This window comes from Tamandua tetradactyla, chromosome X (genome assembly GCF_023851605.1).
Source record: "Tamandua tetradactyla isolate mTamTet1 chromosome X, mTamTet1.pri, whole genome shotgun sequence".
Lineage (NCBI taxonomy): Eukaryota > Metazoa > Chordata > Mammalia > Pilosa > Myrmecophagidae > Tamandua > Tamandua tetradactyla.
This window is the reverse complement of record NC_135353.1, coordinates 115,237,473-115,264,591: the sequence shown is the minus strand read 5'-3', so window position 1 is coordinate 115,264,591 and position 27,119 is coordinate 115,237,473. Positions and strand designations below refer to the sequence as shown.

General features: G+C 38.5%; 1 long non-coding RNA gene across 1 annotated transcript in view; it reads right to left on the bottom strand.

Annotated features, from left to right (window-relative positions):
- The window catches only part of LOC143670664 (uncharacterized), a 53,482-nt gene that overhangs the window by 5,323 nt on the left and 21,040 nt on the right, over positions 1-27,119 (bottom strand). The window lies entirely within an intron of this gene.

The following is a 27,119-nucleotide window of genomic DNA, read 5'->3' as shown; positions in this document are numbered from 1 at the left end:
AGACCCCCCCCCCAAATTATCTTAAGAAGTTATTTGAGGATATTTTTTAACAAAATGCTTGATGTTCGGTCAAGTCAGTTCTTGGATGCAAGTAACAGAAACCGAGTATAACTTCCGCAGAAAAGGAATTCATTGCAAGGTTACCAGGTAGCTCACAGGGGTCCGGAGAATCAGGCTCAGAAACTGGGGCAGGTACTAGGGAAGAGGATCCATAGGCAAAGGCACACTGTAGGAACAGTCTGGATAGAGTGCTGCTGCTAGTACTACTCCCCACACTGCTACCACCACCGGGAGTTATCCTACCATCACAGGCCGCTGAGAATGAATCCTAGTCGTTCTCGTTTCTGTTGTTTTGGTTTATTTGTTATGATCTTTAAGGGTTGAGTTAACCATACTCTTTAATTCATGGTATATTATTATTGTTGGTCCATGCAAGGCCCTTCTTTTGTGTTATCTTATCATTTTTCCCCCATGTATCCGTAGTTCCACTCCCATTCTCCTCCTTCCCTTAGCCAACTATTCTAGTGTAATGAATGTATATATCTTTGCAGTCCATCTTCCATGTGTTTATTTAGATATATGTATATCCATGAAAAGTATACATTGTTGTGTTACTTTTACCTATATGGTATTATTTTATAAATCTCATTCTGTTCTTATTTTACTCAACACCAAATTTTGGTGACTTATCCATATGGCTGCATGTGGGTCTAGCTTATTACTTATAATTGCCCTAATTAATTGCCCTAATTCATACCAGTTTGTTTATTCAGTCTCATGGTGACGGATACTTGATTGCTTCCAATTCCTCGCTACAACAAATAATGGTACAAAAAACAGTGTCACCTATATTTCTTTTAAGACCTGTATGAGAATTTCTCTGGAATATACACCCAGGAATGATAGATTGTTAGACTGTGGGGAATATATATACTTAATTTCATGAAGTAGTGCCAAATTGCTTTCTGGAATACCTGTACCAGTTTACACTCTCAGCCACGGTTTTCTTTTTCCTCACATTCTCATTAACAATATAGTGGCTTCTTATTGTTTTAATTTTCATTTCTATAGTTATTCACAGAGTAGAAAATCTCAATATATTCGTTAGGTACTCAAGGTTCCCCTACTAAAAATTACTCTTCATATATTTTGTCCAATTTCCTACAGTTTACCAACTTCTTTTTTTTTTATTAATTAACGGAAAAAAAGAAATTAACCCAACATTTAGAAATCATACCATTCTACATATGCAATCAGTAATTCTTAACATCATCACATAGATGCATGATCATCGTTTCTTAGTACATTTGCATTGGTTTAGAAGAACTAGCAACACAACCGAAAAAGATATAGAATGTTAATATAGAGAAAAAAATAAAAGTAATAATAGTAAAAACAAAACAAAACAAAACAAAACAAAACAAAAACCTATAGCTCGGATGCAGCTTCATTCCGTGTTTTAACATGATTACTTTACAATTAGGTATTATTGTGCTGTCCATTTTTGAGTTTTTGTATCTAGTCCTGTTGCACAGTCTGTATCCCTTCAGCTCCAATTACCCATTATCTTACCCTGTTTCTAACTCCTGCTGGACTCTGTTACCAATGACCTATTCCAAGTTTATTCTCGAATGTCGATTCACATCATTGGGACCATACAGTATTTGTCTTTTAGTTTTTGGCTAGACTCACTCAGCATGATGTTCTCTAGGTCCATCCATGTTATTACATGCTTCATAAGTTTATCCTGTCTTAAAGCTGCATAATATTCCATCGTATGTACATACCACAGTTTGTTTAGCCACTTGTCTGTTGATGGACACTTTGCCTGTTTCCATCTCTTTGCAATTGTAAATAACACTGCTATAAACATTGGTGTGCAAATGTCCATTTGAGTTTTTGCCCTTAATTCCTTTGAGTAGATTCCCAGCAATGGTATTGCTGGGTCGTATGGCAATTCTATATTCAGCTTTTTGAGGAACCGCCAAACTGCCTTCCACAGTGGTTGCACCATTTGACATTCCCACCAACAGTGGATAAGTGTGCCTCTTTCACCGCATCCTCTCCAGCACTTGTCATTTTCTGTTTTGTTGATAATGGCCATTCTGGTGGGTGTGAGATGATATCTCATTGTGGTTTTGATTTGCATTTCTCTAATGGCCAGGGACATTGAGCATCTCTTCATGTGCCTTTTGGCCATTTGTATTTCCTCTTCTGATAGGTGTCTGTTCAAGTCTTTTTCCCATTTTGTAATTGGGTTGGCTGTCTTTTTGTTGTTGAGTTGAACAATCTCTTTATAAATTCTGGATACTAGACCTTTATCTGATATGTCATTTCCAAATATTGTCTCCCATTGTGTAGGCTGTCTTTCTACTTTCTTGATGAAGTTCTTTGATGCACAAAAGTGTTTAATTTTGAGGAGTTCCCATTTATTTATTTCCTTCTTCAGTGCTCTTGCTTTAGGTTTAAGGTCCGTAAAACCGCCTCCAATTGTAAGATTCATAAGATATCTCCCTACATTTTCCTCTAACTGTTTTATGGTCTTAGACCTAATGTTTAGATCTTTGATCCATTTTGAGTTAACTTTTGTGTAGGGTGTGAGATATGGGTCTTCTTTCATTCTTTTGCATATGGATATCCAGTTCTCTAGGCACCATTTATTGAAGAGACTGTTCTGTCCCAGGTGAGTTGGCTTGATTGCCTTATCAAAGATCAAATGTCCATAGATGAGAGGGTCTATATCTGAGCACTCTATTCGATTCCATTGGTCGATATATCTATCTTTATGCCAATACCATGCTGTTTTGACCACTGACGCTTCATAATATGCCTTAAAGTCAGGCAGTGCAAGACCTCCAGCTTCGTTTTTTTTCCTCAAGATGTTTTTAGCAATTCGGGGCACCCTGCCCTTCCAGATAAATTTGCTTATTGGTTTTTCTATTTCTGAAAAATAAGTTGTTGGGATTTTGATTGGTATTGCATTGAATCTGCAAATCAATTTAGGTAGGATTGACATCTTAACTATATTTAGTCTTCCAATCCATGAACACAGTATGCCCTTCCATCTATTTAGGTCTTCTGTGATTTCTTTTAGCAGTGTTTGGTAGTTTTCTTTATATAGGTTTTTTTGTCTCTTTAGTTAAATTTATTCCTAGGTATTTTATTCTTTTAGTTGCAGTTGTAAATGGGATTCGTTTCTTGATTTCCCCCTCAGCTTGTTCATTACTAGTGTATAGAAAAGCTACAGATTTTTGAATGTTGATCTTGTAACCTGCTACATTGCTGTACTCATTTATTAGCTCTAGTAGTTTTGTTGTGGATTTTTCCGGGTTTTCGTCGTATAGTATCATATCGTCTGCAAACAGTGATAGTTTTACTTCTTCCTTTCCAATTTTGATGCCTTGTATTTCTTTTTCTTGTCTAATTGCTCTGACTAGAACCTCCAACACAATGTTGAATAATAGTGGTGCTAGTGGACATCCTTGTCTTGTTCCTGATCTTAGGGGAAAGTTTTCAATTTTTCCCCATTGAGGATGATATTAGCTGTGGGTTTTTCATATATTCCCTCTATCATTTTAAGGAAGTTCCCTTGTATTCCTATCTTTTGAAGTGTTTTCAACAGGAAAGGATGTTGAATCTTGTCAAATGCCTTCTCTGCATCAATTGAGATGATCATGTGATTTTTCTGCTTTGATTTGTTGATATGGTGTATTATATTAATTGATTTTCTTATGTTGAACCATCTTTGCATACCTGGGATGAATCCTACTTGGTCATGATGTATAATTCTTTTAATGTGTTGTTGGATACGATTTGCTAGAATTTTATTGAGGATTTTTGCATCTATATTCATTAGAGAGTTGGCCTGTGGTTTTCTTTTTTTGTAATATCTTTGCCTGGTTTTGGTATGAGGGTGATGTTGGCTTCATAGAATGAATTAGGTAGTTTTCCCTCCGCTTTGATTTTTTTGAAGAGTTTGAGGAGAGTTGGTACTAATTCTTTCTGGAATGTTTGATAGAATTCACATGTGAAGCCGTCTGGTCCTGGACTTTTCTTTTTAGGAAGCTTTTGAATGACTGATTCAATTTCTTTACTTGTGATTGGTTTGTTGAGGTCATCTATGTCTTCTTGAGTCAAAGTTGTTTGTTCATGTCTTTCCAGGAACTTGTCCAATTCATCTAAATTGTTGTATTTATTAGCGTAAAGTTGTTCATGGTATCCTGTTATTACCTCCTTTATTTCTGTGAGGTCAGTAGTTATGTCTCCTCTTCCATTTCTGATCTTATTTATTTGCATCCTCTCTCTTCTTCTTTTTGTCAATCTTGATAAGGGCCCATCAATCTTATTGATTTTCTCATAGAACCAACTTCTGATCTTATTGATTTTCTCTATTGTTTTCATGTTTTCAATTTCATTTATTTGTGCTCTAATCTTTGTTATTTCTTTCCTTTTGCTTGCTTTGGGATTAGTTTGCTGTTCTTTCTCCAGTTCTTCCAAGTGGACAGTTAATTCCTGCATTTTTGCCTTTTCTTCTTTTCTGATATAGGCATTTAGGGCAATAAATTTCCCTCTTAGCACTGCCTTTGCTGCATCCCATAAGTTTTGATATGTTGTGTTTTCGTTTTCATTCTCCTTGAGGTATTTGCTAATTTCTCTAGCAATTTCTTCTTTGACCCAGTCGTTGTTTAAGAGTGTGTTGTTGAGCCTCCACGTATTTGTGAATTTTCTGGCACTCCACCTATTATTGATTTCCAACTTCATTCCTTTATGATCCGAGAAAGTGTTGTGTATGATTTCAGTCTTTTTAAATTTGTTAAGACTTGCTTTGTGACCCAGCATATGGTCTATCTTTGAGAATGATCCATGAGCACTTGAGAAAAAAGTATATCCTGCTGTTGTGGGATGTAATGTCCTATAAATGTCTGTTAAGTCTAGCTCATTTATAGTAATATTCAGATTCTCTATTTCTTTATTGATCCTCTGTCTAGATGTTCTGTCCATTGATGAGAGTGGTGAATTGGAGTCTCCAACTATTATGGTATATGAGTCTAGTTCCCTTTTCAGTGTTTGCAGTGTATTCCTCATGTATTTTGGGGCATTCTGGTTCAGTGCGTAAATATTTATGATTGTTATGTCTTCTTGTTTAATTGTTCCTTTTATTAGTAGTGTCCTTCTTTGTCTCTTTTAACTGTTTTACATTTGAAGTCTAATTTGTTGGATATTAGTATAGCCACTCCTGCTCTTTTCTGGTTGTTATTTGCATGAAATATCTTTTCCCAACCTTTCACTTTCAACCTATGTTTATCTTTGGGTCTAAGATGCGTTTCCTGTAGACAGCATATAGAAGGATCCTGTTTTTTAATCCATTCTGCCAATCTATGTCTTTTGATTGGGAAATTCAGTCCATTAACATTTAGTGTTATTACTGTTTGGATAATATTTTCCTCTACCATTTTGCCTTTTGTATTATATATATCATATCTGATTTTCCTTCTTTCTACACTCTTCTCCATACCTCTCTCTTCTGTCTTTTTGTATCTGACTCTAGTGCTCCCTTTAGTATTTCTTGCAGAGCTGGTCTCTTGGTCACAAATTCTCTCAGTGACTTTTTGTCTATAAATGTTTTAATTTCTCCTTCATTTTTGAAGGACAATTTTGCTGGATATAGGAGTCTTGGTTGGCAGTTTTTCTCTTTTAGTAATTTAAATATATCATCCCACTGTCTTCTAGCTTCCATGGTTTCTGCTGAGAAATCTACACATAGTCTTATTGGGTTTCCCTTGTATGTGACAGATTGTTTTTCTCTTGCTGCTTTCAAGATCCTCTCTTTCTCTTTGACCTCTGACATTCTAACTAGTAAGTGTCTTGGAGAACGCCTATTTGGGTCTAATCTCTTTGGGGTGCGCTGTACTTCTTGGATCTGTAATTTTAGGTCTTTCATAAGAGTTGGGAAATTTTCAGTGATAATTTCTTCCATTAGTTTTTCTCCTCCTTTTCCCTTCTCTTCTCCTTCTGGGACACCCACAACACGTATATTTGTGCGGTTCATATTGTCCTTGAGTTCCCTGATACCCTGTTCAAATTTTTCCATTCTTTTCCCGATAGTTTCTGTTTCTTTTTGGAATTCAGATGTTCCATCCTCCAAATCACTAATTCTATCTTCTGTCTCTTTAAATCTATCATTGTAGGTATCCATTGTTTTTTCCATCTTTTCTACTTTATCCTTCACTTCTACAAGTTCTGTGATTTGTTTTTTCAGTTTTTCTATTGCTTATTTTTGTTCAGCTCATGTCTTCTTCATGTCCTCCCTCAATTTATCGATTTCATTTTTGAAGAGGTTTTCCATTTCTGTTCGTATATTCAGCATTAGTTGTCTCAGCTCTTGTATCTCATTTGAACTATTGGTTTGTTCCTTTGACTGGGCCATATTCTCAATCTTCTGAGCGTGAACCGTTATCTTCTGCTGCTGGCATCTGGGCATTTAGTCAGATTTGCCTGGGTGTCATACCGAACAAGGTTGTAAGATTTTTCTGTGAAATCTCTGGGTTCTGTTTTTCTTATCCTGCCCAGTAGGTGGCGCTTGTGGCACACGTTTGTCTCACGTGTTTGGAAGGGATCCCGCCCGTCACCGTTCTCCGCAGCCTGGGGATTTCCAATCCAATTCTCTCAGTTGGTTCAGGGGGCCGCGCGTGGTGGGGGCGTCAGCCACTGCGGCTTGAGGGGACCCTGTGGCTCCTTTATTAATTCCCCTATTGGTGTTTGGTTAGACCCAGTCCCTGCCACTGTCGGAAATTCCCTCCTCTCCCTGGAGGGGTGTCGGTCGCTGGCTGCAGCGGGCCCGGGGAATTCACCACCAGACCAGGAAGCCGCCCACGAAGGAGGGGCGTTGGTCACCGGCCGCTGCGGCCTGGGGAATTCACCACCAGACCAGGAAGCTGCCCGCGGGGGAGGGCCACCGCAGCTTGGGTAGCCCTCTGATCCGAGACTCGTAGCCAGTCCAGGAAGCCGCCCGTAAAAGAGGGGCACCGGCCGCCGCGGCTTGGGAAACTTGCCTCTCCAAGACTCTCAGCCGGCCCGGGAAGGAGGGAGGGAGGAGCTCCGGCCGCCACAGCTGCCGTTGCTCGGGGAGTCGCACGCCGCTCAGGGATCTCACTGCAGCCGAGTCTCGCAGTCAGACTAACCAGTCCAGACTGGGGTACGCTGTGTGTCCATTCCCTGCCATGGCCCTGGAAGCTGTTCTGCACTGTTTCTGTTCGCCTAGTTGTTGCTCTGGAGGAGTAACTAAGATGCACGTACCTTACTAAGCCACCATCCTGGGCAACAATCTTAAAGGCCTTGCTAAACATCTAGGATGCTACGGCAGAGGCAGGCATTACTCCCCAACTTCTTTTTCCATTATTAATTTTTTGTCAGTTTTTCACATTGGAAGTATTACATCCTAATCTATCATTTATTGGTTAATTTTGTATATTCCTGTCTTCTTTGTGTTGCTCACTCCAGATTCAAAGCCTTGAAGAGAGTATTTAACCCTGGTTGCCTAGTGGGCATAGAAAGGAATTATCTGACTACCCTCAGTTTCCATCATAAGAAGTGGGGCTCTGCCTCCTACAAAAACTCACATTCTGGTGAAGTCTCCCAAAACTGAATGGGGATTTAGATGCTAGGCAGCAACTAGAGTTCACTCTCTGGTTGTTCAATATCCAAATATATATTTCTTTTCATACTTATGTTATTTAAAAATGCTGCTACCTAATATAGTGCAAATATACATCATATGTCCAAAAATGCAATCAACTTCTCTCTGAAGGGAGACAACCCAAAGCATAAATTAGAAAGCTTTCAGGTACAGACAATCGAAAACCCAGTTCAAACTAATAATAATAAATACAATTTATGGCCTCATTTAACTGAAAAGTACGTAGGTAAGGCTGAATTCAGGCATGGTTTAATAAGGTTTCATTTCTTTGTGATTGTCTTGGTTCTTCTCTCCTCCATATGTCTGCTGTATTCTCAGATAGATCTTCTGTATGTTCACGCAATGGCTAAGAACAGTAATAAGGCTAAGTGCTTTTTTGTTCATATCCAAGGAAGGCATGTCACCTGTGCCCTCAAAAATTATTACAAAGTTATAGTAGCCAAAACAGAATGGTACTGGCACAAAGACAGGCACAGAGAACATTGGAATAAAATCAAGAACATAGAAATAAACCCACACATCTATGGCTAATGGATTTTTGACAAGGGCATCAAATCCACTCAATGGGGAAAGAGCTATCTCTTCAACAAGTCATCCTGGGAAAACTGGATATCCATGCACAAAAAGAATGCAAGCAGATTCTTATCTCATAGCACATACAAAAATTAACTCAAAATAGATCAAAGACTGTATAAGAGCTAAAACTACAAAACATTTAGAAGGAAATAACTGCAAAAACATGTATTAGGAAATGGATTCTTAGAGTTTACAACAAAATCATGAACAACAACAAAAAAATAGAACAACTGGATTTCATCAAAATAAATGAAAATCATGAGATACCACTTCACACCCACTATAATGGCTATTATGAAAAAAACCCATAATATAATGAGTGCTGACAAGAATGCAGGAAAATAGGAACCCTTCTACATTGTTGATGGGAATGTAAAAGTGTGAAGTAATTGTGGAAAACAGTTTGGCAGATCCACAAAAATTAAGCATAGAACTACCATGTGACCCAGTGCTCCCACTTCTAGCTATATACCCCAAAAATTTAGAAGCAAGGACTCGGACTGATATTTGCATGCCAATATGCAGAGTAGCATAATTCACAATAGCCAAAAGGTGGAAACAACAAAATGTCTATCAGCAGATAAATGGATAAACCAAATGAGGTCTATATATACAGCTGAATATTATATAGCCCTAAAAAGTAATGAAATTCTGAGACATACCACTACATGGATGAATCTTGAAGACATCATATTAAGTGAAATAAGTCAGACACAAAAGGACAGTTATTGTATGATTCCACTTATATGAAATAGCTAAAATATGCAAATGCGTAGAAGCAAAAAGTAAAATTCAGGTTACCAGGGATGGGAGGTGTGCTAGTTTGAAAGGATGTATAGACCCTAGAAAAGCCATGTTTTAATCAAAATCCCATTTTGTAAAGGCAGAATAATCCCTATTTGATACTGTATGTTTGAATTTGTAATTAGATCATCTCCCTGGAGATGTAACCCAATCAAGCGTGATTGTTAAGCTGGATTAGGGGACATGTGTCTTCACATATTTGGGTGGGTCTTGATAAGTTTCTGGAGTCCTATAAAAGAGGAAACATTTTGGAGAATGAGAGTAATTTAGAGGGGGCAGAGCAGAATGACATAGCCACAAGAAGCAGAGTCCACCAGCCAGCGACCTTGAAGATGAAGAAGGAAAATGCCTCACGGGGAACCTCATGAAACAAGAAGCCAGGAGAAGAAGCTAGCAGATGATCCCATGTTCACCATGTGCCCTTCCAGATGAGAGAGGAACCCTGACCGTGTTCACCATGTGTCTTTCCAGATGAGAGAGAAACTCTGACTGTGTTCACCATGTGCCTTTTCACTTGAGAGAGAAACCCTGAACTTCATTGGACTTCTTGAACCAAGATATCTTTCCCTGGATGCCTTAGATTGGACATTTCTACAGACTCATTTTAATTGGGACATTTTCTCAGCCTTGGAACTGTAAACTAGCAACTGATTAAATTCTCCTTTTTAAAAGCCATTCCATTTCTAGTATATTGCATTACAGCAGCTGGCAAACTAGAACAAGAGGGAAGAAGGAATGGAAGTTAATAGCTAATGGGTGTAGGGTTTCTATTTGAAGTGATGGGAAAGTTCTGGTAATGGGCGGTGGTGAGGATAGCAAAACACTGCAAATGGGATTAATCCCACAGAATGATATGCTTGGGAATGGTTGATTTGGGAAAGTTATGTTGTATATTTGTTTCCAATTGTTTTTTTTTAAAGCAGCTAAAGAGATATTGACAATTAAATGCAATACATGATCCTGGACTAGATCTAATAATGGAGAGAAAAGGGTCAAAAGGACATTACTAGGATAAATGAAAAAGTTAGAATGTAGACTGTAAGCTTTATACCAATGTTAAAGTGCTTGAACTCGACAACTGTTCTTTAGATGGTTACATAAGTGACTATCCTGATTCTTAAGCTACATACATAGGAGCATCATGTGTTCAGTGAGCATGATGTAAACAACCTACTCCCAGATTTTTAGAAAATTGATAGATAAATACATAGATAGACAAAGAAATGGATTGATTGATGGATGGATAAATGACTTATAAAGAAAATGTAGCAGAATGATAAAATTAGTGGATCTGGGTATCTGAGTGTTGGGTATGCTTGAGTTTTCTGCATTATTTTTGAAACTTTCTTTTAAGTTTGAAATTATTTCAAAATAAAAAGTTCAAGAAAAAAATGAACAAAAGCCTTAAGCTTCAGGATGTTTGGATCATCCTTGAACCAATCATAGCTGTAGCAATGGTGATGAAATTACTCCAATTTGTTTACATCAATCAAGGCATACACCTTACAGCCGGTGGTTGGGTTAATTCCACTCAAATTGCAAAGTTGTTATACTATTGTGGAGGAGTGGAGGGGAGAACAATGAAAATGTCCATTACAAAAGAGTAAACTTTTGTAAGAAAGAAAAAAGATATTGGATCCAGGAACAATTGGGTCCAACCCAAAAGAGTAATGACTGAATGTCCCAGGATAACAGCTACACTGCAGACCTACAGAGAAATCAGCCAAAATTAGAGTGGGAATATGGAAGACTCTAGAAGGAAGGTATCTGGGGACAAAGAGGGATTCAAATGATTTTATACTTTCCTTGAGAATTTGAAAAAACATAAGAAAGTAATAAAGTCAGATAATACAAGGAAAAATGAATATGATTAGAAACCCCAAGGGAAAGAGGAACTTGATAAGAAAGGAGATGTAAACCTAGTACACTTATGGTATCTGTAGGCTACAATATTTACATAATCATAGTAATGTAAGTGCTCTATTGACTCTTTTTGTATGCTGTATGATGAGAGTCACATTTCATTCTTTTTCCATGTGACTATCCCATTATTGGAGAACCATTTATTGAATTTTGGGGGGGGAAGTATGGGGAAATGTACTGGCTGGGAATTGAACTCAGATCTCCCGCATGGCAGGTGAGAATTCTACCAGTGAACTATACTTGCACACCATCTATTGGCTTTTAACTTTTAGAATGACTTATATGCAAAGTATGAATGACTAAATTATGGCTACAGAACAAAATACAAATATTATTAATCTTGTTAGTACAAAATGAAAGAACTGATGAGAGAAGTTGAGAGATAGAAAGAGGGAACATAAGTCTATTATTTAAAGATATTTAAAGGTAATGAATAAAGGGGAATTCCTGATATTCTTGCAAGCAGTGGTGACAACCAAATCAATAGGCTGAGCCCTCAATCTTGGGGTTTGCCCCTATGAAACTTATCCCAGCAAAGGATAAGCTAAGCCTACTTAAAATTAGGCCTAAGAGTCACCCCCAGAGAACCTCTTCTGTTGCTCAGATGTGGCCTCTCTCTCTCTCAGCCAACACAGCAAGCGAACTCACTGCCTTCCCTTCCTCTATGTGGGACATGACTCCCAGGGGAGTAAACCTCCCTGGCAACACGGGACAGAAATCCTAGACTGAGCTGGGACTCAGCATCAAAGGATTGAGAAAACCTTCTCGACCAAAAGGAAGAAGAAAGAAATGAGACAAAATAAAGTGTCAGTGGCTGAGAGATTTCAGTGTCGAGAGGTTATCCTGGAGGTTATTCTTATGCATTATATAGATATTCTCTTTTTAGTTTTTGCATTAGAGTGGCAAGAGGGAAGTAACTGAAACTGTAGAGCTGTGTTCCAGTAGCCATGTTTCTTGAAGATGGCTGTTTAAAGCTTTCATAATGTGACTGTGTGATTGTGATAATCTTGTGTCTGATGCTCCTTTTATCTATGGTATGGACAGATGAGCAGAAAATATGAATAAGAAATAAACAAATAATAGGGGGAACAAAGGTTAAAGCAAATTGAGTAGATTGAAATATTAGTGGTCAATGAGAGGGAGGGATAAGGGGTATGGCATGTATGAGTTTTTCCTCTTTTCTTTCATTTGCTGGAGATATGCAAAGGTAAAAAAAAATGATCATGGTGATGGATACACAAGTATGTGATGTACTGTGAACCACTGATTGTAACCATGTCAAGAATGTTTGTATGTCAAGAATGTTTGTATGTTTGTTTGTTATTCATAATTTTTTAAAAAAGAAAGGCTAAAAAGAAAACACGATGATTTTTGTCCTCTCTTTTTCTTTGTGTAAAACCTTGTCAATTTCATTGATCTTTCCAAAGAACCAACTTTTGGTTTTGTTGATTACCCTAACAAAGAAAGGCCCAAAATCAGATAGTTTTTCTTTCACTTTGACTTTCTTTTATTTCAAACAATAAATTTACACCGTGTAAAATAGTGTATAGAGATATATAAAGGAATGAATTAAAAATCACTTATAACCTTCTTGTCTGCACGTCTCAGAGATATTCATCTGCTGTTGCTCTAGGAAGACAAGAGATTCCACAGATGCGGAGGTTTAGGTTTTAATATCATGGGAGGACTGAAGAGAGAGCCTTGTCTCTTCAAAAGAAGGGAGGCTTGAATACAAACCATCAGTTAAAGCCTAGATTTTCACATTTTATGTTAACAGGTAAAAAGGCAAAAAAAAGACTACACAGCAAATTTCATGTCCCTGTCTAGGCTCAGGGTAAGGAAGAATGACATGTATCTGATGGATTTGAAGTTTGGGATCCCTACAAGAAATAAAATTAACATCTGATTGGGCCACTGGTAGAAGCAAATGTAGCACCCCATGTGGAAGGACTCTCCCATGTGAGAGAACATCAAGAATTTCTCGTATTAGTAAACCAATCTGAAAGATAATATAATATAAATATGTATGCTTAGAATGATTAAAGGCCACAATAAGGCATCAGAACACAAAGACAAGAGTAAACTGTGGAGGAAAAATAGGCTGATCTGAAAAAGGAACAAATAGAATTTTTAGGAATATTTTTCTCCCCTTTCCAGAGACATAATATTGGAGACTCCAAGAACTTAACTCTTTGTTTTCTTCTTTGTCCACCCCCACATGCTTAATAATCTCTTCTCTAAACTCCAGACTCCTTCAATACCTCCACTTGAATAGATAATAGACAGCTCCAATTTAGCATGTCTACAAGTGACACAGATCTTGTCTGTAGATATGCTTCACCCAACAGTTTTTCTAATCTCAGCTAATGTTTCCAACTTTCCTCTCTTTATCACAGCCGCATCAATAATTAAAGCTAGTTGGCTCTACCCTCATAGTATAGTTTTGAATTGTACCCCACTCCTTAGTCCTTTATTGCTCTCATCCTCCTCTGAGCCACCAAAATATCATGCCTTTTCAAGATTGATGGCCCCGTGGCTTCCACTCTTGAACCCTATGGTCTGTACATAGCAATCAGAAGGAAGGTAGATCATGTCATGCTCTGCTCAGAATCTTCCAGTGCCTGCATATGTCTCTTAGAGTAAAGGCCAAAGTTCTTTAAAAAGTACCAGATACTTTTACAGGGGAATTTAACCAAACATTCCAGGAAGAATTAACACCAGTCTTGCTCGAATTTTCCAAAAAAAAAAAATTGAGGAGACACCACTCTTTAATGCATTCTACAGGGCCAAAATCACTCTACCAAAGTCAGATAAAGATAACAGGAGAAAAGAAAATTACAAACCAATATCTCTTATGAATAAGAATGTGAAATTCCTCAAGAAAATGCTAGTGTAGGAATCCAACAACATGTTAGAAGAACAAGACACAAGAATCAGAAGGAATTTATCCCTGGTATGCAAGGGTGGTTCAAAATTTTAAAATCAATTAATGTAATAATTACATCAACACAATAAAGAAGCCCCACATGATCATCTCAGTTGATGCACAAAAGTAATTTGACAAAATTCAGCACCTCTTCTTGATAAAAACACTTAGAAAAATAGAAACAGAAGGAAACTTCCTGTTACAGTTTGAAACTGTTGTGCACTCAAGAAAAGACATGTTCTTTAATCCTGATACAATATTGTTGGGTGGGATCTTTTTTATTAAGTTATTTCCAAGGAGAGGTGACCCACTCAATTGTGGGTGAGACCTTTTGATTAGGTGGTTTCCATGGAGATGTGCGTCCACCCATTTGAGGTGGGTCACTTACTGGAGTCCTTTAAGAGGGAACCATTTTGGAAGAAGCTTCAGAAGGCAGAGAGGTTTGGAGATGCGGAAAGAAAATGCCCCCGAGGAAGCCTTTTGAAAGGAGACGCTGGGAGAGAAAGCTAGCAGATATTGGCATGTGCTTTTGCAGCTGACGGAGAAACCCCAATCATCATCAGCCTTTTCTTGAGTCAAGGTATCTTTCTTTTGATGCCTTAGTTTGGGCATTTTTATGGATGTAGAACTGTAAACTTGTAACTTAATAAATTTCCTTTATAAAAGCCAACCCACTTCTAGTATATTGCATTTCCATCAGCATTAATAAGTTAAACACTTCCTGAACATGATAAAGGGCATATTTGAAAAACCCACAGCTAACATCATACTTAGTAGTGAAAGACTGAAGCTTTCCATCTAAAAACAGGAACAAAACATACCCACTGTCACGATTGTTATTCAACATTGTTCTGTAAGGTCTAGCCAGAGCAATTAAGAAAGAAAAAGAAATAAAGGCATCCAAATTGGGAAGAAAGAAGTAAAACTTTCCCTATTTGCATATCATAAATACAGAAAATCCTGAAAAATCCACACCAAAAAATCTACTAAGGCTAATAGATGAATTCAGCAAAGTGGCAGGATAAAGATCAACATCCCAAATTCAGTAGTCTTCTAAACATGAGCAATGAACAATCAGAAGAAGAAATCAAGAAAAAAAAATCACTTACAATTTCAATAAAAATAAAATATCTAGGAATAAATCTAACCAAGGATGTAAAGGATTTGTACACAGAAATCTACAAGACATTGCCAAAAGAAATCAAAGAAGGCTCAAGTAAATGCAAGACAATTCTGTGTTCATAGGTTGGAAGACTCACTATTGTTAAAATGCCAATTGTACCCAAATCGATTTACAGACTCAATGCAATCCCAATCAAAATTCTAACAGTATTCTTTGCAGAAATGGAAAAGCCAAAAATGAACTTTATGTGGAAGGCTAAAGGGCCCCAGAGAGCTAAAGCCACCTTGAGAAAGAAGAATGAAGTTAGAGGACTCACACTTCCCAAACTTAACAAAAATTCAAGCCATTGTAAACAAAACAGCATGGTACTTTCACAACAACATGCAAATAGGTGAATGGAATTTAATTGAGAGTTCAAAAATCAACTTCACATCTATGGTCAACTGATTTTTGACAGAGGCCAGAGATCAATCAACAGGGAAAGAATATCTTTTCAATAAATGGTTGTGGGAAAACTGGTTCTCCATTTAAAAAAATGAAGGTGGACCATTACCTCTCACCAAATTCAAAAGTCAAATCTAAAGGAATCAAAGACCTAAATATAAGAGCCAGAATTATCAAACTCCTAGAAGAAAATGTGGGGGAGCATCTTCAGGACCTTGTGTTAGGCAATGGTTTCTTAGACTTTACAACCAAAGCAAAGCCACAAAAGAAAAATCTGTAAGTGGGAAACTCATCAAAAACAAAAACTTTTGTGCCTCAAAGGAATTTATCATGAAAGTAAAATGGCAACACACACAATGGGAGAAAATACTTGAAAACCATATTCTGATTATATAAAGAAATCCTTCAACTTAGTGATAAACAGAAAAACCACATGAGTAAAAAAATAGGCAAAAGACCTGAATAGACATATCTCCAAAGAAGATATATACAAATGACCAAAAAGCACATGAAAGGATGCTCAATATGATTATTAATTAAGGAACTGTAGATCAAAACCACAATGAGATATCATTTCACACCCATTAGAGTGATTACTATTAAAAAATGGAAAACAATAAGTGTCGTAGGGGATGTGGAGACATAAGAACAGTCATTCATTGCTGGTGGGAATGTAAAATGGTGCAGTTGCTGTGGAAGACAGTTTGGCAGTTCCTCAGAAAATTGAGTATAGAATTCCCATATGGCCCTGCTATCCCTCTTCTAGGTGTATACCCCAAATTATTGAAAACAGGAACTTGAACAGATATTTGCACCCTGAAGTTCATAGTGGCATTATTCACACTTGCCAAAAGGTGGAATCAACCCAAGTGCCTAGCCACTGATAAACAAAATGTGATATATACACACAATGGAATATTTTCAGCCATAAAAATGAATGAATTTCTGATATACATGACAATATGTATGAACCCTGAAGACATCATGTTGAGTGAAATAAGCCAGACACAAAAACACAAATATTGTATGCTCTCACTGATATAAGATAATGAGAAAAAGCAAACTCATAGAGTCAGGGTCTAGAATATAGGTTACCAGGTACAAGGTAAGGTAAGGGATAGGGTATTAAGGCTTAAAATGTGGAGTTTTTATTTGGGACAATGGGAATGTTTCAGTAATGGATGGGGTAATGGTTGCACAACATTTTGAACCTAATTAATAGCACTGAGTTATATATTTGAATGTGGTTAAAAGGGGAAGTTTTAGGTATATATATGTTACCAGAATAAAAATGAAAAAAAAATTCCATAGACTTTCACAACCCAAACATTGAACCCTAACTTAAACCATGAATTCCAGTTAATAGTACAGTTAAATTGTGCTCTCATCAGTTGTAACAAATTCACCACACCAATATAAGGTGTTAATAATAGGATGGTGTATTGGTTAAGCTTCTCAGGGAAACAGAACCAACAGGAGATATTTGTTAATTTTATACTTATAAATGTGTCCCATGCAACCATGGGGATGGAAGAGTCCAAAATCTGTAGGGCAGGCCATGAGCTGACAGCTTGATCAATGTCATCAACAAACTCCCCAGAAGAGGCTGGCTGGCTCAAGCAGAGAGAGATTCTGTCTTCTGAAATCTCCCTAAAAATCTTTGGGTGGTCAGTTAAAGTGTCACTCATTGCAGAAGACATCTCTTTGGCCAACTGCAGATGTAATCAGTCATGGATGCACCCAACATGCTCATGATTTAAGTCTACAAAATGTCCTCACAGTGACAGATAGACCACTGCTTGCTTGACCAGTCAACTGGACACCATCACCCGGCCAAGTTGACACATGAAACTATCACAGCCCACCCTTTGTCAACTTGGCAGCTAAACACATCACCCTAAACAATAATTTCTAAATAGAAAACAGTAACAGACACTTTATCCACATAACAATATTCAACTGTCCTGTGTACAACTATAAGCACACTAATTCTTTCCAGAATAGGGTGCGAGTCCTTGGGAAATCTTCACTCTTAAACTTGATACATAATGTAAATACTATACCATGAACAGCACAACTTCTGTCATGTGATAAAGGGGATAAGATAGGAGAACAAATATATTTGCTTTATGTACAAATACTAATATACACTTTAACAGCAAGGAAGAACTATTCATACCATTACAGTCTTCATTTCTGTACCTGATCATGTGGTCATAGTTAATATTTATCACTACCTTCTTCCACTACCCATCCCATGTTCCCTTTACCCTCAGCAAGCACCTCTGGCAGTGGTTCTTTTCCTGGTGGGGTTGACCCAAACCTTTATTCCTGAAGTTTCTGGGCCATTGGTAGTCCTACCTGGATTGGGTTGATGCAGTTTTCCATTGCCTTTAATTACAGGGCATGGTAGTACTAAGAGACACCCTAGGGGATCTCCTGTATTCCAGGAAAACTCTTCTTTACCTCCATTGTGTAGTTGCAGTCCTACTTCCCCTTCGTAGTCAGGACCAATCACCCCAGCTAACAAAGTAATCCCCTTCTTTGTGTATTTATTCAGCGGCATGAGAAGTCCAAAGTGGCCAGGTGGCGTCTTAACTTCCAGTTCAATGGAATCATTGTTGTGTCTCTTGGTAGGAGCACTTCTCCTTCTGGAACTAAGACCCGTAGACCAGCAGAGCTCAAGGCTGCAGGAACAAGAAACAAAAATGTTCCTAGTGGATCACTAGAGGTAATAGTGAGTGGTGTCATTGCCATTTTGACCCCTTGATTCCTGGATATGGGAGAAACAGTACCATAGAGTGGATGCTGATCCAGAGCATACACAACTTCCTAGAGAACATTGCCCCAAGGTATTGCCACCTAAATGGTGCTGTAATTGGATCTTCAAAAGGTCATTCCACTGTTTTATCAATCTAGCTTCTTCAGGATAATGGGTAACATGGTAAGACCACAGAATTCCATGGGCATGTGTTCATTTGCTGTGAAGTGAGAGCCTTGATCAGAAGCAATGCCGTGGAATATCAGGATAGTGGATAAGGCATTTTGTAAGTACATGGATCATAGTTTTGGCAGAAGCATTGTGTGCAAGGAAAGAAAACCCATATCCATAGTATGGGTCTATTCCAGTTAGAACAAATTGATGCCCCTTCCATGTTGAAAGTGGCCCAATGTAATCAACCTGCCACTACATAGTGGACTTATCACCTCAGGGAACAATGCTATGTCAGGGGCTGAGTGCGGGTCACTGCTGCTGGCAGATTGGGCACTCAGCAGTAGCTGTAGCCAGGTCAGCCTTGGTGAGTAGAAGTCCTTATTTCTAAGCCCAGGCATAACTTCAATTGCTACCACCATGACCACTTTTTTTTTTATGAGAACATTGGACAATTATGAGTGACTGGGGAAAGAGGCTGACTGGTACCCACAGAATGGGTCATCTTATCCATATGATTACTAAAACCTTCCTCTTCCAAGGTCACCCCTTGGTGCACATTCACATGGGGCACAAGTATCTTCATGTTTTTGCCCACTCAAAAGGTCTAGCCACCTCTTCCTCAGACCTCTTTGTCACCAATTTTTCAATCATGCTCCTTCTTACCCAGCCAAACCATTAGCAACAGCCCATGAATCAGTATACAAATGCACCTCCTGCCAGTTCTCTTTCCAAGCAAAATGAACAACCAGGTATATTGCTCAAAATTATGCCTAGTGGAAGGATTTCCCCTCACCACTGTCCTTCCAGGCCATCCCAGAAAGTGGCTGTAGTGCTGCAGCTGTCCCCTTTCAAGTGGTACCTGAATATCATGCAGAACCATCTGTAAACCAAGCCTGAGTTTTCTTTTCCTCAGTCAACCAAATATAAGGAACTCATAAGAGGCCATAGGTCTAGGCTGGGTAAGAGAAGGTAATGTGGCAGGAGCAGGGTCCATGAGCATTTGGGTCACTTCCTTCTGTAACTTACTTGTGCCCTCAGGACCTGTTTTGACTCTATCTAGTATATACCATTTTCATTTTATGATGGAGTGCTGCTGTGCATGCCCAACTTTATGGCTTGGCTAGTCAGACAACATTCAGCTCGTGACAGGCAACTCAGATCTCATGTAACTTGGTGGTCCATGGTTAAATGTTCAGTCTCTACTCAGGCACATTAGTGGGCTAAAAGCTGTTTCTCAGAAGGAGAGTATTTATCTACAGAGGATAGCAAGGCTTTACTCCAAAATCATAAGGCCCTTGTTGTGATTCCCCTATAGAGGCCTGCCAAAGGCCCCAGACAGCATCTGTATTTGCCACTGACACTTCCAGCACCATTGGATCTGCTGGATTATGTGATTCAAGTGGCAGAGCAGCTTACACAGCAGCCTGAACCTATCACAAAACCCCCTCTTGTTCAGGCCCCCACTCAAACCTAGGAGCTTTTCTGATCACTCCGTAAATGGGTCAGGGTTGTACACCCAAATGAGGAATATGTTTTCCCCAGAATCTAAAGAGACCTGCTAGGCATTGTGCCTCTTTTTTGGTCATAGGAGGGGGGCAGATGCAGTGGATTATCCTTCACTGTAGAAGGGATATCTAAATGCCCCACACCACTTGTGTGTGTACCCTTGGGGAAGGACCCTGTTACACTGCTACAAATTTATATTGTTAATCTTCTTCCCAGCCTTCTACAAGGAGACTTGCAGCCTTTTACCAGGGTGACTGTGCATTAGGAAAAATGAAATCATCATATATTTGGGAGATTATTAGATGGCTTAGAAGTGATATTAATTTCAGGAGACTGAAAGCATCACTCTGGTCCACCAGTCACAGTGAGGGGCTTATGGGATTGGTAGAGTTTTAGCTAAGGTCCATCTCACAGTGGATCCAGTGGGTCCCCAGATTCATTCTGTGGTTATTTTCCCAGTTCCAGAATGCACATTGGAATCAACATACTCAGCTACTGGCAGAACCCCACATTTCACTGAGGTGGAAGGCCCCTGTATTTTGCTGGATTTTTCTCCCAACCTCTGACATGCAAATGCTTTATCAATAATTCTAGAGTAATTGATACTTATTATTAATGGACCAGTGTGATGTCTTATGGAAGAGAGAAATGATTGAGATTTCTGTGGACAAGGTTGTGACATAGTGCTGGAGAGTTGATGTTCCCCTGAGGTAGGATAGTTAAGGTATATTACTGGCCTTGTCAGCTAAAACTGTTACTGGTGGTCCTTACCAATAGCTATTGAGAAAAATGCCCTTGCCAGATCTATAGCTGCATATCAGGTACCAGGGGATGTGTTGATTTCTCAAGTGATGGACCATATCTGGAACAGCAGCTGCAATTGGAGACACCACCTGATTAAATTTATGATAATCTATGGTCTTCCTTTAAGTCCCATCTTTTTTCTGCACAGGCAAAATAGGAGAGCTGAATGGGGATGTGGTGGGAATCACACTCCTGCATCCTTCAAGTACCTCAGAGTGGCACTAATCTCTGAAATCCCTCCAGGAACCTGGCATTGCTTCTGATTTACTATTTTCTAGGTAGGTGCAGTTCTAGTGGCTTCCACTTGGCCTTTCCCACTATGATAAGTTCACTCCACAAACGAACCAATGTGGGGATTCTGCCAATAGCTGTTGAAATCAACATACTCAAATAATCTCCCAAATGTATGATCATTTCATTTACCCCAATGCACAGTCACCCTGCAAGTCTCCTTGTGGAAGGTTGGGAGGAAGATTAACAATATAAATTTGTGGCAGTGTAACAGGGTCCTTCCCCAAGGAGGAAGCCCCCTCATTCAAGGGGCTCTGGGTCTGCAAACTGTCTCAAGTCTGAATGATTCTCTGTTTTTGTCATTGAAGTTAGAATTTTGTTCACTTGAACACTTCTTCTTATACAGATCAAATAAGAATTTAGTAGACTGCCCATCTATTCTACTTCTAGGTACCCCATTGTCCACTAGCCAATACCATAAGTCTCTGTGACTCAGAGTATTTTGACTGTTGCTTTGAGTCTGCTGTCCATTATGATAGCTCATGCCCACCTTGTCTTTGGGGATTAAGTGCCACCACGTGGCTTCTGTTAACTTGGGATCTTATCATCCCTATTGTGTTTAAGGATTCCATCCATACTGAGAAGGGCAACTATAGAACTCTTCAGGGATCATAAGGATAGTGTTGTAAATTTATTCCTCACAGTTCTGGTAAAATGTGTGTCCTCTGGATATTTCTGAAGTGTGTGAACAGGTTTCCCATGATAAACCCATTCTAACATTCCAATCTCTCTAAGCCTTTGGATCCCCTCATCTACATTATACAAGGGTGGTTCTGGCATTTCAACCTCAGGTAATGCTGGCCACCTTTTGATCCATGTTTAAGCTAGCCACACAAACATTTATCACCCTTTCTAATCCCTTGAGCTACAACATTGAATGCAGAACGTCTTCTTAGTGGACCCATATCAATAAATTAAGCCTGATCCAACTTTATATTCCTTCCACCATTATCCCACACACTTTATATTCCTGGTTTATATATATTCCCTTGATTTCTGTCTATGTAAGTTGAAAACTCATGCAGTTCATTTGAAGTATAGCATACTTTCTCATGTGTCACACTTTGTACCTCATCTTTTATAGCCTGTTGAAACTTTAGTCTAGTTATATGCCTAGAAGAAAAAAGAGGTGTTGGTGGTAGGTAATGAAAAGAATTAGAAGTGTCTTTCAATACAATTACCTCAGGGCATTCACTTGTTGTTTCATCTGGTGAAACAGGATTAATCTTTCTAAGCAAAAGAATGAGAGCTTTTTCCCCAGAGGAGGTCGTTACAGGTTTGGCAGGCACTGAAGGTTTAATCTCTTCAGGTGGATGTTGGATGGCAGAATCCTCCTGGTGGACTGGAGGCCAGGAAGCTGTTTCTTCAAGGCTAGCTGGACATTTTTTATTGATAGCTGTCTCAGAGCAGGCTGGAGATCGGGTGGCTGCTTCCACAAGGCAGGTTGAAGGTGATAAGGCTGCTTCCTCAGGGTAGATCAATATAGGTTTATCTAGAAAAAATTCAGCAGAATCTAGGGTTCCCATTTACCCATTGCCATTATTATCAATCCAGATGATCCCCTCCCAATTTTCAGGATCCTGCTCTTTTCCAATCAATGCCCTTACTTTAACAGCAGACACCCTGCAAGGTTGAGATTTCAGTTTATTATGTTGTAAATCTGCTACTCAAACAATGAAACTCTGAGTCTGGTTTTCAGAGACCTCAACTCTGTAGCCATAGGAAATAAGATTTTCCTTTGGGGCACAAATAGAAATTTTTACATCTTTCATACGGCACTTAAGCTGTGCATTTGAAGTCTTCAGCTCATTTCTTTCCCTCAAAACTATATCCAGCATATCTAAGAACAACCAGCCAGCATCATTATACTTTTCACCTCCACAAAACTCTGTTAAAGTATCAAAAACACTATCATCCAGAGCCTTACCTCATATAAGCATACAATTAGCAGAATCAAATAGTGATATTGTGCATATCTCTATTGCCATTTCATGCCATGGACTATCAGTACTATCTTGATCATTGGAAGTAGTCATTAGTGCCTTTGAAGCCAATCAGAGTAGAAAACCAACTCTAAAAGCACATTTTTAGGATTCTGTTTCTCAAAACCACTCCCTGTACCAACTGCATTAGTCAGCATTCTCAGGAAACAGAACCAATAGGAGATATCTGTAAACATGTGATTTATAAAAGTATCTCATGCAACTATGAGGATGGATGAGTCCAAAATCTGCAAGGCAGACTGCAAGCTTACAATTTCGATGAAGGTCCTCAATGAACTCCCTAGGTGAGGCGTGCTGGCTCAAGCAGAGAGAGAGATTCTGTTTTCTGAACTCTCCTTAAAAGTCTTTGGGTGATGAGATTCAGCGTCACTTATCACAGAAGACACTTCCCTTACCTGACTGCAGAAGCAATCAGATATGGATGCACCCAATGTGCTCATGATTTAAGTGTCCTTGTAGCAATAGATAGTCCAGTGAAATACACAGATAGTATGTGTCATGCTGTATTTTATGCATTATTATTCCATAAAATCACATCTTCTCTAAAAACACACATACACAATCATGAAGAGAATGGTAGCAGGTCAATCAGTACAAGATTTATTCATGTTTCTGGAAAATAGAAAGTAAATGGAGGAATGTTGACTGATGAAGCATGGTGGAGGGAGCCAAAGCCTGGAGTATGCATGAAGCAGATGCCACTGATGGCAGAAATCTCTACAGAACCCTGAGTGTCCTCAGTCTTCCAAATGCTAGGTATGACGAAGAGTACAAGTGAGATATGGGACTGAAAAGAGGGAGATGATTGGAAAGGGTGCATATCAAATTTTGAAATGCATTTCTGTGTTCACAATACACAGAAGTCAGGTGTCTTCCTATTAAGCAGAGAGCAGAGGTTTCTTCTCTAGGGAAATGGAGCAATCTCGGAGAAAAGATGTTTCACATTCTTGTGCTTAAGAATTCTGAAATATAAAACTCTGTTCTACAACAATCACCCTAAGGGAAAGCCACAAGATGCTGAGCCATACCATCATACAAAGAACTACCTATCAAAATTTTTGTTTGCATTCTTTTTTCTTTATTACAGAAGTTGTGGGTTTACAGAGTAATCATGCATAAAATAAAGGATTCCCATGCACCATCCCACAAATGATACCTTGCAACGGTGTGGAACATTTGTTACAATTGGTGAGTGCACATTTTAATAATTGTACTATTAACAAAAGTCCATGGTTTACCTTAATGCTATTACCATATATACACAATCTAACATTGCCCCCTTTTAATCATATTCAGATATATAATTCACTGCTGTTAATTACATTTACAATGTTGGGCTATCTTAATCCTCATCCGTTACCAGAACATTTCCATCACTCCAAGTAAGTATATGCACATTTTAAGCTTTAACTTTCCATTCCCTGGACTTACCCCATCACCTGGGAACCTATATTATAGATTCTGACTCTGTAAGTTTGCTTACCTTATTTATTTCAAATCAGTGATATTGTGCAATATATGTCCTTTTGTGTCTGGTTTATTTCATGCAACATGATGTCTTCAAGGTTCATCCATGTTGCTGCATGTATCAGCATTTCATTCTTTTTTTACAGCAGAATTACATTCCATTGTATGTATATGCCATATTTTATTTATCCATTCATCTGTTGATGGATACTTGAGATGCCTTGATATTTTGGCAATTGTGAATAAATATGTTATAAATATTTGTGTGCAAATTTATGTTCAAGCCCTTGCTTTCAATTCTTTTAAGTATATAACCAGTAATGGAATTACAAGGCTATAGGGTAGTTCTATATTTAGCTTTCTGAGGAAGAGCCAAACTGTCCTTCATAGTGGCTGCACCATTTTAAATTACCATCAGCAATGAATGAGTGTTCTATTTCTTTGCATTATCTCCAAAACATAATATACTCCTTTTAATTGATACCAGACATTCTAATGCGTATGAAATATTATCTCATTTTGATTTTGATTTGCATTTCCCTACTGGCTAATGATGTTGAGCATATTTTCATGTGCTTTCTGGCTATTTTTATATCTTCTTTGGAGAGATGTGTATTCAAGTTTTTGTCCATTTTTAAAATTGTTTTTTTTTTTTGTCATTTTGTTGTTGAAGGATTTTTAAGAATGTATTTTGGATATTAAACCTTTATCAGATATGTGGCTTCCACATATTTTGTCCATTGTGTAAGTTGTCATTTTGCTTTCATTATAAAGTCTTTTGAGGCAGAAAATCTTTTACTTTTGGTGAGGTCCCATTTATCTATGTTTTCTTTTGTTGCATGTGCTTGAGGGTAAAGCCTAAGACACCATTGCCTCACACAAGGACCTGGAAATATTTCTCTACATTTTCTTCTTGGATTTTGATAGTTATAGCTATTATATTTAGGTCTCAATCCAATGTGAGTTGATTTTTGTATTTTGTGTTAAGTAGGGGTTCTTCTTTTCCTGCAAATGGAGATCCAGTTTTCCTAGCACCATGTATTGAAGAGACTATTCTTTCCCAATTGAGTGATCTGTACATGTTTGTCAAAACTCAGTTGGCCATAATACTGAGAATTGATTTTTTAGCTCTCAATTCTATTACTTTGGTGTGTATGATAAATTCCAAAGTACATTGTAACAAGCAGATATAGAAGAGATTTCAGAGTTTGGTATGTGTTACAATTCTACAATTCAAGGTTTTTCCTTCCAGCGACTCCAAGACACTGGAGACTAAAAGAAATATTGATATAATGATTCAGCATATTCATTTGTTAAATCCCATAATCTCTGTTACAACTCCTTCTCCTTTGATATTTCTTCCAATCTTTAGCAGTATTTGGACTATGCCCATTCTAACTTTTTCACATTTGAAGTGACTGTTGATAGTATGGGATGGGGGATGGAACTAGTTGATGTTCTGGAGAGGTTGGCCCTTTTGATTTTCAGAACCTGTCTAGCCTAGGAACCCATCTGGAGGTTGTAGGTTTCTGGAAAGTAATCTTAGTGCATGAAACTTTTGTAGACTCTCAGATAGACCCCTAGGTGTTATTTAGGTTTGGCAGGAATGGTTTTGGTTGGGGGTTGGTAAACCATGGTAAATAGTTTCCAGCTGAAGCTTTCATAAGAGTAGTGTTTTAGTTTGCTAAACATGCCGAAATGCAACACACCAGAAATGGATCAGCTTTTAATAAGGGAATTTATTTATTTAAAAATTTGTTTTTCTTCAGAGGAATGGCAGCTAGCTTTCATCTGAGTTTGTCACATGGGAAGACACATGACAATGACTGCTGGCCTTCTCTCCTGGCTTCTGGGTTCCAATAGCTTTCCCCAGGGCAACTCTTTTTTGTGTCTCCAAGCATCTGGGCTGAGCTGTAAGTGCTGATATGAGGTGTGCTAAGTGACTGGGCTCTCTTTTGTCCTCTCTCTTTTAAAAGGAATGCATATCAACTAGGGATCTTGGGAATAGAGGCATGACAAGGTGGTGAGTTCACTGAGTTTTATTTTCACCTTACATGTCCCAGACTTGATGCTGGAAAAGTCAGAAATTATTTACACCAGTGAACACAGACTAGAAAAAAAAGCCTATTTTCTATATTCAAAGGACAAGGAAAGAGGGAGCAAGCAATATAGAAATCATTTTAACTGCTTTAATCTGACCAAATGTCATGGAAAATATGCAGCACCACTCCTACCCCACAAGCAAAGACAGACTGGGGAGCTTAGACTTCCACCCTTGCCACACTGTAATGAGGCAGCATAATCCTCCCCAACAGGGTGGTGTCAGGCAAGGCTGAGTGGGGAGCCAGATATCCCATACCTCCCAGCAATAAGAAGAAACCCTTACCACTCAATGTCAATACAGGGAAAGTGGGGAACCTGGATTTTCTACTCCCACATGGCAATAAAGAGCCATGACCCTCTTTCATTGCCAGAGTGGAGTCTGAGGAGGCAAGCTAAAACAGAAGACTTAAATTTTAAGAACCAGACACTTATAATACTCAAAATGCCCAGGTTTCAACTGAAAATCACTCATACCAAAATACAGGAAAATCTCAACTTGAATGAAAAAAGATACTCAC